The following is a 14,653-nucleotide window of genomic DNA, read 5'->3' as shown; positions in this document are numbered from 1 at the left end:
AAGTGTAATCATTACTGTGAAGAGCAATTTAGTAATCACTAAAAATTCTTAGGTGTTCTTCATGGTCCAGTGACACAAAGCAAATGTTGTATGTTTTATAGCAATGTCAGTCATCACTTTCGAATTGAGTAAAAAAATTATCTGTTGTTGATTTCAAATAAATATGAAAGTGCTTTGATATTATATTACTTAGGATGTACTTAAATTCCATGCTTTAGCCTTCTACAACTCAACCTAATACTTTTTCCCCCCTTACATACAAAGTGAAATGTCCTTTGAGTAAAATCCTTCCTGATATATCATTTTTTGTTGATCTGTTCTAGAGGTATGCTAATTCCAGAAAAAAATAAGGAGACAAGAATCTTAATCTAAATCACAAAATCTTCTATAAATAGAGTTGAATAACCTCCAGGTACTACCTTCTTTAGCCTAGTAAATTAATGTAAATAAATGTTAGACAATAGATTTTTTTTTTCCCTTTGAAGAAGTCCTTTTTACCTTTTAGAGGTTTACCGATAGCAAGCTAAATAAAATAATGAGCTTTTTTGTTTTTCTGTACACTGGTAGGACTAAAAATGAACAACAGCCTGTTTGCTAAGCCTGTCTATGTCTCTCCAGCTTTCTAGGCATATTTCATTTAAATGATTCCTTGCCCTCCAAGAACGTGCCCATTCATAGTCTCAGCGTGCGGTTAGGCCAGTGGCCACCTCTAATGTTGTGGCATAGATTTGTGGGGCGAGAAAACATTGTTCTGTTTGTCACCACTTCTCACACTTTCATGTGCATCAGCTGGGGATCTTATTCAGGTGCAGTTTCCAAGTCAATAGGGCTAGGGCGGCGCCAGAGAGTCCATATTTCTAGCTAGCCTCAGGTGAACTGAGGCTGCTGGTCCACTGGACCTCACTTTGTCTGCTAAGCAGCCCCTATGTGATGTATTTTCATCTTTTCTCTTAATTAAATGAAAGTTCTTGAGGAAAGAGACCTAACGAATCTTTATGTTTTCCCAGCAGGGCCAAGCACAGTACTGGGCATATAGGGGGTGCTCGATAAATGTTCGTTGCTTATCAGAGAATAAGAATAGACCGATTAGGCTTCCCTGGTGGCCCAGTAGTTGAGAGTCCGCCTGCCGATGCAGGGGACGCGGGTTCGTGCCCCGGTCCGGGAAGATCCCACATGCTACGGAGCGTCTGGGCCCGTGAGCCATGGCCGCTGAGCCTGCGCGTCCAGAGCCTGTGCTCCGCAACGAGAGAGGCCACAACAGTGAGAGTCCCGCGTACCGCAAAAAAAAAAAAAAAAAAAAAAAAAGACCAATTGCCCTCTGGTGACCTAGCTTTTGTTTCCTTTCACAATGTATGAACAATAAGTGGCCCTCTTCTCAAACTGTAAGTTGATAGGGTACAACTCTGAATAGTGGTATTGCCTGAGAATAGAAAGTTGAATTTTAACGCCATACTGGAAGTCACAGAACCAGATAACGAATTTACAGCTAGTTCTTTTTGCCTATCCTCTGACCTCCCTGTCTGGGTAGAATATATTCTAGGATGGGTGCCCTCTTCAACTCATGGAAATAAAAGCACTGCATGGTACAAAGTACTGGGGTCATAAGCCTTTTTAAGGGAAGGGAAGGTAAATAGGAGGCTGAGGATAATGCCTTGAAAGTTCTTTACAATTTGAAAGTGTCAATGGATATTCATGCAGAACTATGTGTGCGTTGCTTTGACCTATTCTTCCTCTTTCTAAGAAGTGAAATTGTTTGAGGCAATTTATCCATAGTATCACTCAGTTAAAATTGCTCCTAAGCATTTTTGAGTACTGAAAAGGCCAAAAGTGTGTGGCTATTTTGTTTTCCTCTTCAAATGTGCGAAGTGAAGCCATCCTGTGGGTTGAACAGCTTGAATTCCCTGCGTGAGGGTTGGGTAACTATGCTTAGCATGTAGACAGTCTTTTACATGCTCTGTGCTTAAAAACCATTGTTGCTTTGATTTTTTCTAGTATTCCATGTAAGTAATGGCTTAGCTAAATGAGAAGAATGGTTGAAAGCATATTAACATCAAGTTCCAAATATAGAGAGACTAAATGACCTTCGCAAGGGCAACACACTAGTCATTGACAAATACGCACCAGATCTTATCTCAAATCCCCAAGTTACTTTACCAAGTTAGCTCATTCTTTCTTCCTAGACATCTTATTTCCAGGAAATTGTGAAGGTCTATACAACTTTTGAAAGTAAGAAATATGTCTTATTGTCAGACCTGAGACTAGAAAAGCAATGGTTATACTGTTAAAAACATTATAACTTATAGCAGAGTTTTAAATTGACTTTTGGCTACGTTTAGAACCCTTAGCAGATAGGGCAAGTCCTTCCTCTTTAGAAATAATGTCATCATTTATGGACAGAAAATAGTTTTCTGTTCTAAGGAATAGTTCTCTGTAGGATTTGCTGAGTTTTCTATAGCTAGAGTTACTAAACAAAATAAATGATGTCCCAGAATATTCTGTTGTCTTTGGTTTCAAACAGTGTTATTTTATTATATTTTTTTCATTCCTGGCTACTTAAGTAGCAGAGTAGAAACCTCTCTTCAGAATCTAATGCCTAAAAACCAAATATTTATGGATCTTGAGGTCAGTGTGAATTCAGCGTACAAGATATCTTTTTTGCCTTCAAGGTACTTTCCCAATGCTTATCTTTATAAAACATGAATCATTTGAAAACATAAAGTTTCTGAGAAGGTTAATGTCATGGGCCAAAAAGAGGGGAATCACAAAACCTGAAACACATTTCTGTTAATGGAGCTCTTTCTCAGAAACTTGCTTTGTCTTCCCAGTTTCCCTTCTTTAAAGATTGTACCCTGGCAATACTAGTGCCAAGTGTTCTTTTCTTTATTGGTTTAAATGGGGAAAACAAAAGACAGAAAGCTTAATAAACTTGTCCTTTAAAAAAATTTTAGAAGCCATAATTTAGAAAGCAATATGAACTATGCAGAAGACAAAATTGACTTTGATGTGTTACGCATTAATCTGTTAAAAATACAGTATATTTAACGGCAGAATATTAGCAGGGTATATCTATAGATGGTGGATCATTAATGTTTTGATTTTATGTTTCTTTTATACATTTTCTTCCATCAACATTCATTACCTTTGTTATAAAAAATAACAAAAATTGTTTGTAAAAGATTAAAATACATGCATATTTTTAAATTATCCATAGTTATATTAGCAAACAGTGTTACATAAGTTTGGAGAGATAACAAAGGAAAAGTCTTGAGAGGCAACCTGAGTAGAAAATTACCACTAACTTGTAGCTTTGATACAACCCCTGTAGTTTCGAGGGTAAATATCTCCTACTCTCCTCTTCACTTCCCTGTCCCAGCTCATTGCTACATGCATGGGGGCTGTGCTACTGGTCAGCAGCCTTAAGCCTAAGCAGGGTGGATCCTCTGCATTATTTCTCATTTCTCACAAGCCTCCTCCCTTCCAGTATCACCAGGCTGGCTCATTTCCTCAGCCTCCCCTCACAGTTACTGCCATGTCATACAAACTGACGTCTCTACCTCCAGGCTCTCATACCATCAACCCATCTCTGTTACATCACGACTAACCTTCTCCAAATGTTTATTTACCATATGTCACACTTCTGTTAAGGAATCCCACAAAGCCTCTATTTCTTGTTTTCTATTGTTCCAAGTTTAATTTTTTTTCTTGCTCTCTAGTTTATGCTATAATTAGTTACCAAACTATTTCTCTGAGTTCATATTCTACTATTCACCATGTCTCAATTTCTAGTTAAGTAACTCTCCTCTCACTCTCCCACATGAATCAGGCACAGTTCCCTATCTCAACCCTTATTTGTTTGTTCTGCTGTGTAGGAATACCTTCCTCTTTTCAATCTACTCAAATACCAATCACCCTTTGATCTGGCCCAATTCCCATTTCCTCCATGAAGCCTTATGGACAAGTCAGCCTGCGGAGAGCTCTTTCTTACTGATTCTCACTTGCTCATGTAATTATGAAGATAAAAAATTATATGCAAAGCAAGAACTGACTACAACCACTTTTCATATACTAGACAAGTGGAATTTTCATATAAGGGGAGATGATTCTTTTTTTAGGGAAAAAACCCCAATAGACTCTTTAGGAATAGTGAAGCTTCCCTGTAACATGGATTACTGAAGGAGTGCCAGATTCTTCAAATTAAAGAGCAGAAATATAGATTACCTGAGATTGTGTATGAGAGAGGGGAGGAAGCTTGGAAATACTGGAGAAGAAGAGGTGACAGGGGAGCCTGAGAAAATATAGCTAAGGTAATATCTCTAGGGAAGCATAGACAATGGGCAGTTACCCACGTCTGGGACAGGCTGAAGAATATAAGCATTTAGTTTTAAATTAATGTCTGTCCTATGCTGAAAGCTGCACCTTCCACTATGCCAAATCTTAAATAAACCTCATCCTGTGTCAATGGTATTCTGGAGGAGTGAAGGGATCAGAGCAATGGCCAGTGGGGAGCAAAGCTGTGCAGACCAAGGGCAGCAGCTACAGAGTGAGATGCCAATTGTAAACTACTAAAGAATAGAATCAGAAAACTGAAGCAAAAGGACAGGGGGAAGGGTAAGCTGTGACAAAGTGAGGGAGTGGCATGGACATATATACACTACCAAACATAAAATAGATAGCTAGTGGGAAGCAGCCGCATAGCACAGGGAGATCAGCTCTGTGCTTTGTGACCACCTAGAGGGGTGGGATAGGGAGGGTGGGAGAGAGGGAGACGCAAGAGGGAGGAGGTATGGGAACATAGGTATATGTATAACTGATTCACTTTGTTATAAAGATGTGAAAAAAAAAAAAAGGACACTAGGGGAAATGCCTCACCAATAATTCTCAGCTATTGGAGTGGTTCCTGGGTTTTTCATAGCACATGAGAAAAAGCAAAGTTATTATATTTAAATATTAAAAGGGCACCTAAGTAGCTGTCTATGGGGGGGTGTCACTCAGTTTTGAGCCAACTATAATTCATCTCTTAAGCCTGTGATAGTTTCAGATCTGTAAACATTATTTCCTCCACAGATTATAATCTGAGGGAGAAAATAAATCTTATAATCTTTTACATCTCCACAATTGCTACCTTGAGGCAGGTGCTTAATAAATACTTGCTGGATTGCAGTTAAATTAAGTTGAAATAAGAGACTGGTTCTTCATATTTATGAGAAAGCTCATCAAATATTATTGCCAATGTAAAAATATTGTGTGTCCAGTCAAGCATTTTTATAGCATGTATACTAATTTTTTTAAAGGCTTTCAGAATGCTTATATTGAAATTTATGTGGAAAGATAAATGAAACTGTATTATCAGCATTCATACAAAATAGACTGGTCAGAAAGTATTTTTTCCCTGTACTGAATAGAGAATAATCACAAGGATTTGCATTTCTTGCTGTTAGGATTAAGGTTCTTAGTATTTGAATAAATCATGAACTAGGACTCTTGTAATGTTGTCTTTCTCTGTAAGTTATACAACTAGATAAGTTATATAAGGAAGGGGGAAAGGTTATTTTATTCAACTTACAGTCTATGTTTGTTTTGGCTATAATAAATTAAGTCAAGATATACGTAAGTACTATGGAGTCATTTAAGATATTTGAAGGCTTATGATTCCTACTGTTAAAAAGTCAGCCTGTCATTTTTAAACTGTAGTTTAGGGCAGGAAGCTAATATACATAATCTTATATAAAGTATATAAATATTAGTAAAAACTACATAGTATAACTTTTATCTCACCCAAAAAGGCAGTGTCAATGAGTACACATCTGTTGGTGAAATCACTTTCAAACCTTCAGAAAGTGAAGTCAAAACTGAAAATAGGTGGAGGAAGCTTTATTCTTAGAGCCTGATGGAAGAAATGTCATGTTCCTTAAGTTTAAATTGTTCTTTTCTTAGGGAGTCTAAACTTCGTTTAATTGGCAAAGTGGAGACTTTCTGTAAAAACTAATTTGATGGGTGAATCTTGAGAAGTCAGGTGTGGTAGAGATAATAGACTTTAGACAGTTGTGCTTATAGATGTTGAAGTGAGGCAGGATTATCATTCTAAGATAATTCCAAAAGTAATGCTTCTCAGAAAATTCCATTTGAATATGATGTCTATGATATTTTGGACACAACAAATTTATTCCCTGGAACTTTATATAAAAAACATTATATAATTTATATACATGCTCAAAAATATTATCCACTTATTAATTTGTTATCTGAAAATAGACAATCATGTTGTGTTAAGGAGGACAAATTGTCAAAATACAAAAATATTAATTAGTAACTAAGCACCAAAAAAATCAATGCCCACTCGAATATCCCTCCTTTTGTAACACCGGTATGGATGTCAGTCAGCATCTTGTCATATGATCAGTCAGTGCCTTGAAGATTATCAGGTGCTTATGTTATCCAACAATACAATTCAGTTTGATTGAAGAGTGAAAGTGCAAGAGTCAAGCTTTACAAAGTTACCTGGGAAAACTGCTTGACTCTCATACATACGTGGCCAGTTAAATGTGAGGCTCAGATCAGAGGAGAGAAGCAACATGGTCTGTACATTATGGGCTTTCGATAGGGAATGATTTGAAAATCAAAAGATTAAGGGGTGAATGTGGAAAACAAAAATGAGCCTCTCTGCATCTGTGATATGAAATTCAAATTTGAAGGGTAGAATGTGCAATAGCACAGTTTTCTTAGAAAAAATATTTCTTACACAAACCAGTGAACACTTGATTCATTGTTGATTTCTTCTAAAAATTAGTGCAAAATTGCAATTATAACAAGAATTGTAAAGATACGAATTAAATCAACTTATTTTCATGATTCATAGTTTCAGTTTTCAAGACTAAAAGATAATTGATCTCTTTTCATAATGTAATATAAAATTATTCATTTTCATTTTAGGTGAGCTCACTTAAAATGATCCTTTTTGGTAGCTCCAATTATCCTTGAGTTCAATACTGCACTTTTCCTGTTTTAGCTTCTTTCTTAGACATTGTTAAGATAAATATTAAAGAGCATTTTTAAAGAGAAATACAAACAATTTCTTGTTTAAAATGATGGCATAACGGAGTGGCTGGGCCTGTGAGCCGTGGCCGCTGGGCCTGCGCGTCCGGAGACTGTGCTCAACGGGAGAGGCCACAACAGTGAGAGGCCCGCATATTGCAAATAAATAAATAAAAATAAATAAAATAAAATGATGGCATATTACATATTCTTTATAATTTCTCATTCAAAATAGAAAGCCACAATTATGTTTAATGTTTGAGCTATAAGTCAGAATACAAGAGTTTCAATCAAGCATTTTTATTTAGTCGGTTATTCTCTGGGTAAGTACTTACTGAACACCAGATACTTCTCAATGCTGGCCTTAAACCAGTGAACCAGCACAATCCTACCTGGCTCTTCCTCTTAATGTCCTTGGGCAAATTCCCTGGCGTCTCTAACACTATTCATCCGACAAATGAAAGGAATCTTTAATTTCCTATTCAACTCTAACTTTCTCTTATTCTTAATTCTGAAATGGCACACATTTAACTCTGATAGGAATCCTATTCTAAAATATGAAGACTATGAAAGTACAGTATGGCTTCCCATTCTCCCAGTGCTCTTTTCCTGGATACTAATAACTAGATTTTTTTTTAAAATTTTAGATACTGCTTTTTAACACATGACTCTGACACCTTGACAGTTCATGTACTGTATTAAATTTTATTATTCCTAGCAGGTCATTATTAAGTATATTGCTCTTTATTTACTCCTCATCTAGTTTTAAGCAGTGTGGACTGATTACATGGGGGCATAAACATACTTGTGCCCCAACTGTCAAGTCAAGAAAGCGACTGTTTAAACAAGACAAGCAAAGCAGTTATCTGCTGTATTTTGTAAAACCTGGTGAAGAGCCTGTCTTTTAATATCTGTAAAGATGTAATTCTTCTCTTTATATTGCAAATGATGCATGTTTATTAAGAAACAGCCTGTGACCTTTATAAATACTGTCTATGTCCCATTACATTTAGAAGGTAAAACAAACATGCTATCGGGATATGATAGGTAGGTTTTCCTTGCTCCTCAATGAACTAGAGAAAGTCCCATCTGATGTGCCCTGTGTACCTTTAACCATATTAAAACAGCAAAAAAACAAGATCAAGAACCAAAACTATAACGGTGCCTAGTTAAAATGCTTGATTTTCAAGGAAGACTTTCAAAATACATATATTTAGGCAAAAAGTCCTTTCTCTTTCCAAGGCTAGCTTTTCCTTTGATTCTCTTAATTCTATCCCCTTTTGCCTCTTTAGTGCCCATTCCATGAAATATCCCCCTGTTGTCTTTCATGTTCAGTAGCACCCACTTCATCCCATAGATTTCATCTGTTAGTTAATTAATTTATTCAAAAGACTTAAAAATGACTTTTATATGTTAAGAACTGCACAGAGCATTTATCAATGAAAATAAAATAATGACCTATAATCCTAACAATCATTAACATTTCTTGGGCTTTTCACACATTACTTTGTATCATTCTCACACCAACGACTATGGTTGGCATTGCTTGTATTCCCCTTTTACAGATAGAGACACCCAGAGAGTAACTTGATAGGAAGGTATGGAGCTAGCATTTGAACCTAGACCTTGAGACTGCAGAGCAGTATGGCCTATGACATCGAGGAGACACAACTCAGTATAAGGAAGCAGACACAAAAACAGGCAAATATACTGCATGGTCATTTAAATAATGGAAATATAAGAAGCAGTGATAACCCAGAGGAGCCGTGGGCAAGATTTTACAGAAGTGACGCTTGAATTGAGTTTTGAAGGAAGGCTAGGACTTTATTAGGACAACAGTTTTATTATTCCTCCCACAAAACTTTGAAATCATTTTGAACTCCTATAGCAGACGGATTGCATTAATGGCCCCAATTAATGGCCTCCCTTTATCAATATCCTTTGCTCTGTAACTTTGTGGTCCCCTCCCACTCTGAACATGGGCTTCATCATGTAATTTTCTTTGGCCAATGAGACCAATAGGATGCAAATAGAGTCTTAAAACATACTGCACATTTCTGCTTACGCTCTTGCTTCTTTGCCTTCACCTTGAGGACATGCCTGTGCCAGCCTGCTAGAGGATGAGACACTGAAAGAGCAAGTCAGCCCTGTTGTCCCAGCTAGGGCCCCAGATGTTTGAGAGCCCGGCCAAGGTCAGCAGATACCTGAATCAGGACTTCTTCCCCTCCACCAGCCCAACTCAGATAGTGGGCCTATCCAGCCAACCCATAAACACATGAGCAAAAATAAAGTTTGTTGTTGTATGTCACTAAGGTTTTGTTACATAGGATTACTGTGGCAAGAGAGAACAGATATAATTCTTGCCTGCTCCTCATCTCCCAAGTCCAAGTTAGTAGTACAGTGATATCCATTGTACCTCTGTGATTCATTCATATTTCTTTTCCTTTCAATTATCATTACAACTATCCTATTGACAGATCAATTCCTCATTGCCTGTATCCTAGGCTACCGTAATAGCCTATTAACTGGTCACCTTGCCTCCAAATCTTTCTCCTCTTCAACCTATCCTACAAAAAGTGAGTAGTTTGTTTTTTTTTTTTTAACAGAGTCCTAGTGTTATCACTCACCTCCTCAAAGGCCTTCAATGGTTTATTTCCTTAAGAGCAAACTCCACAGTCTGGTATTCAAACCCTTCACACCCATCTAGTCCCAAATGTCCTTCTAGCTTACCTATTCAGGTCTCCTTTTCCCTCATCATCCTGTGCTTCTCCTCTTTGCTATCCAATATCCATGCAATTGAAGGTCTCTTATCTATCCCTTTGCTATCCAATATCCATGCAATTGAAGGCCTTATCTAGAAAGCCCTGCTCCCCCTTTCCAGATGTCCCAACCTTACTGTTCCTACATATCTAGACCTTGTGTTTTTGCCCCAGGAAACTTTTCTTGATTCCCAATTCTGAGTCTTCTCACATTTTTATACCGCTTTTAGGATTCTGCACCCTCACTTTTTGCCATAGTCATTTGTGTATAGGACTTGTATATCCACGACATTAGTTTCCTAGGGCTTCCATAACAAAGTGCCACAAACTGGGTGCCTTAAAACTGCAGAAACTTATTCTTTCACAGTTCTGGAGCCTAGAAGTCCAAAATCAAGGTATCAGCAGGGTCATGCTCCCTGCAAAGCTTCTAGCAGAGGCTCCTTCCTTGCCTCTTCCAGCTCTTTGCAGCTCCAGGGGTGCCTTGGTTAGTGGCAGCAGAACTCCAATCTCTGCCTCTGTCTTCACATGGTGTTCTCCCTGTGTGTGTGTCTAAACTTTCCTCTTCTCATAGGGACACCAGTCATATTGAATTGGTGTTCACCCTAATGACTTCATATTATATTGATTACATCTGCAAAACCCCTACTTACAAATAGGATCACTTTCCCAGGTACCAGGGGTTAGGATATTAACATGTCTTGGGGGGGGGGGCACAATTCAACTCATATACTCAGTATATTCGAGGGCAAGCACTGAGTCTTTACCTTAGTACCATTCTGACTAGTAAAGCACCCCCAGGACAGGGATGATATCTTCGTCATTTTGTGTCTGCTTAGCACATGACTTTGTTGTTCAACTTTAGGCTGAAATGAATCAAATTGTTTAAACATATTTGGAAAGATCATAAAAAAGTTCCAAGGCAGCCAAGAAAGGTTTATCAAGCAACAATTGTGTGGGGTATTATAAAGCCTCAAACATGGGGTGGTTATTAATCAACACCTTAAAAAAAAATCTCAGTTTGGCAGAGGGAAAAGTCCCTAACACACCACCAGAGACTGGCAAATTCAATTTGAGGCAGTATGTGTGAGGGAAGAAAATAATTATCAGTTGAATATACTCTCAGATGGGCTAATAAATTAGCTAATTTAGAAAATTAGGTTGAAACTATTATGTTATCTTCAGGTTTTAAATAGTGAACTTTTGAAGACAATATTGAAGCCTATCATGCCCAGAATATACTTATTGGGGATCAAAGAGATGGGGTTATGAAAATCAAAATGTCCAGCAAAGAATAGGCAGCTTCCCTGTTAAAGTCAAGGGGTGTGAGGGTTCACTAATCTTTTCAGTCACGTTATCCTCTTGGAAAGAACAGCAGTCATGGCACCTTTCTGGCAAGCAAAGGTCAAGAAAATTGTGTCTGGATGTCACAAGACGAATCAGTAAGTGCATCTTTTTTGTTGTTGTTGGAAAAATTACTTTATGAAGCCTTAAGAAGCTCTGAGTATAATTAAACTGTAGTCCAGAGTTACATACAATTTAATAATAGTTCAATTCCAAAATAAAAGTTATTGTAGGTGAGACCATGAAATTTCCTAACATGTGATTTTAATATGTTGTGCTAAATTTTCTAAAACAACTCAGAGGAACCAATATTTACAGTAGATGATGTATTTATGAAAAATCTGGCATCACCTATATTGTATATATGTATATATGTATATATAAAACCCAAGATTATATGAACTAGGAAACAGATGTTGTATATCTCAACAGCAATATTAGAGTGCAGAGTCTGAGACTGGGATTTATAATGTGGGGTTTGGAAAAGGAGCAGTCATCTTGTTTTCAAAACCTGAAGTTTTTCTCAAGACCAAAGTCAACATTGGAACTGCCACAGAACAGGAAAAAGGGAAGCTTTTCCTGCTTCAATTGTTCATCTGCATCAGAAAGTCTGCATCAGAAAGGAAGATAGGAACCACTGCAATAAGAAGGGAGTGAATAGGTTCTCCCAAAGGAAGCTTGTTACTTCATTGTGCCTCTGCCCTGGTCACCAGGAGCAAATTTTGCATTTCCCAACCTAATGCTTCGCAGCACTGAGACATTTCAGTAATGGTTCATCATAAACCCTGCGTTCTCCATCTTCATGAAATAACCTTGTCTCCCATTGAATTTCCTTTTCCTTCCTTTCTCGGGCTTCTGCTCTTTGTCTTTCTTCAAGTCTATGCTTGGCTTCAGTTGCTGCATCAATGTCTCTGATTTTTAAGTTGAAGGTGACATCCTTCCAAAGGCAGCGGGATTCGTACTCATTCTCATCTTCCAACTTCCGCACTTTCTTCTTGATTATAGGCAACTTCTTGTTATCTATAAAAAAACAGATATTTTCCCTTGTTGAGTATTTTGCATACATTACACCATTCTATTCGCCTTCAATTGAGCAGAAAGATTTCTTGTCATTTGGAGAAAAAATCTCAGCAGAAATTCCATGCTTCTTGCCCCCATAGAAAGGTTTAGTGTGGGAGATGATATTGGCACTATAGCCAGTTTTGGAACAATTAATGTTGCATTCTCCGCCTAGTTCCACCCAGGGCACTGTGAGGATAGACCTTCCATAACCATTGGGAAATGTGAGAATGTAATGTTCAGCATGGTCTAGACACGAGACACAGCCCTGTCCTATGTTGTACACCCCAGTTGACATCCCAAGGAATTTTGATTTGGTCCAGATATGAGCATTGAATTGTATCTTTTTGTTAAAACACTCATCATAAAAGGCTGAAATGGGTGGATGATGGGAAACCTGCTCAGCCACGAATGTTACGCTATTCTTGGAAACCCAGGGAACTGGTCCTTCTGAAACTAGTTCTCTTCAGTATCGTTTTGGTAATGTCCAGTGACACTGAAAGTTCTTGCCCAAAATGGGGTTGTATGGCTTTTTGGCAACCGATCCTTTCCTTCCTACGTGAAAGGCTGAGAGGTATCATTTTACAACCTGAACCATTCAATCTCTGGCATCCTTCTGGTCACTAATACTCACAAACAGGTCCAGATGTGCAAAAAGTCTGCATACATTTCTAAAAGAGATCTTCTTTCAAGAATAAATGTTGGAAGAACTACCTTAATAAGATCCATTCCAAGCCTAACCTGTGACAACAGATGCATGATAACTCTCTTGTGCTCTTCCACCGACCCTGCCTCCCCTTCATCATCTCTATCATCATGTGAATCGAAAAGGTCAGCATCACTTGTTCCATTGGACATGGAAGAATTAAGTGATTCCGTGGTATCTGGGTGCTTTAGACTATTTCCTGAGCAGCTGTGTGTCAAGACTGAGGCAGATCCAGAGGAATCTATTAAGTGCTTTTGGAATGAGCCACTCTGATGGAATTCATCCACATCATAGAATTCATCTTCACTGCTATAGTAAGAGAACTCTGGGACTGTGTTTGGAGACAAGTTGACATGGCTTGGAGAAGTTAGACTGCTACTAGGTAGTGAGTGCCCACTGCCTGTACTATTTGGCGTTGGAGTCTGATGATGTCCCAAGGTAGCTAATACAAGGTCCAACTGGTAGAGAAGATGGATGCTGCTCTGACTTACACAACTGAGAAGGTTCTGGAGGTAAGACAGTCTGGGAAAGCATTGTGTTGATCACAGGTTCCAAGGGTCTAGGTTGATATATTTCATCTACAGGATTAATAGTACTTATAATTCCATCTGCGTGCTTCTCCACATTACACTGGTCTTTAGCGCTCTGCAGCAACAGCGTTAATTGATTCTACCATGCTATTTGTTGTCTCTTTGAGAGTATCAGTTTTCTTTCTCCATTCATCATCTTTGCAGTTTCAAAGTTTGTCATCAAAAAGCTTTAACTGTTCTATCAAGATTTGTAGGTAAGGGCTTCCCTGGTGGCACAGTGGTTGAGAGTCCGCCTGCCGATTCAGGGGACACGGGTTCATGCCCCGGTCCGGGAAGATCCCACATGCTGCGGAGCGGCTAGGCCCGTGAGCCATGGCCGCTGAGCCAGCGCGTCCAGAGCCTGTGCTCCGCAACGGGAGAGGCCACAACGGTGAGAGGCCCGCGTACCGCAAAAAAAAAAAAAAAAAAAAAAAAGATTTGTAGGTAAGCATCAGCCTCTGTAAGTTTCTTATCAAAGTCTTGGACACTAAATCCATACCTCTGCAAGTAGCCATCAAGAAAGACCTTCACCAAGACCCCTGTCCTCTGTGCCTCCAGGGGAGGGAGCCGAGGGCCGCTTCTGAGCACCCACTCTTCTCCCGCCTCCACTGGATCACCGGGCTGCTATGCAGTCAGTCCAGTCAGGTTCAGCCAGTAAGTGATCTTTGCTGTATTCCAAACTGCCACCGCAGGAAGTCAATGGACACCCCCAACTGCTGCTTCCCACAGGAGGCAATTAAGCGGTGCTGAAGAGGGCATGGCTGTGAATTTCCTTACCACACAGGGTCTTGGCTCACAGAATTAAATTTGCTTCTGGTCACCAATTAGGCTTCTAGCTCTCCTTAACTAGCTTGCTAATGGGAGTTTTTCTCGAAAGAAGACTAAGTAGAGGAGTGAATGATACACGAAGCTAGAAATTGTAAAGAAAAAGCCATACGGTTTAGAGGGGAGACCACAGATTTAGACTAGTACTTGGATCTGGGTCTGCCACTTATGAACCACAACTGTGAGCAAGTTCCTTCGTCTTTCTGAGCCCAAGTTTTCCATTTATAGACAGGGAATGGCACTACCTTGTGGGGATGTCATTAGAGTTAAGTGAAAATACGCATTTAAAACGCTTAACATTTGGAAGGCATGAAATAGATGCTAACTACTGTTATTATTATTATTCTATTGGAAACACTATT

At 38.7% G+C, this 14,653-nt stretch overlaps 1 pseudogene across 1 annotated transcript; it reads right to left on the bottom strand.

Annotated features, from left to right (window-relative positions):
• Positions 1-11,835: 11,835 nt before the first annotated feature.
• On the bottom strand, positions 11,836-14,396 carry LOC309796091 (oxysterol-binding protein-related protein 9-like; annotated as a pseudogene). Its single transcript has one exon. The product of its transcript is annotated as an oxysterol-binding protein-related protein 9-like (transcript).
• Between the last annotated feature and the right edge of the window lie 257 nt (positions 14,397-14,653).

This window comes from Mesoplodon mirus (genome assembly GCF_964341445.2).
Source record: "Mesoplodon mirus genome assembly, chromosome: 2".
In the NCBI taxonomy this organism is placed as follows: domain Eukaryota; kingdom Metazoa; phylum Chordata; class Mammalia; order Artiodactyla; family Ziphiidae; genus Mesoplodon; species Mesoplodon mirus.
The sequence above is the reverse complement of the archived record's forward strand: the minus strand, read 5'-3'. Positions and strand labels throughout refer to the sequence as shown.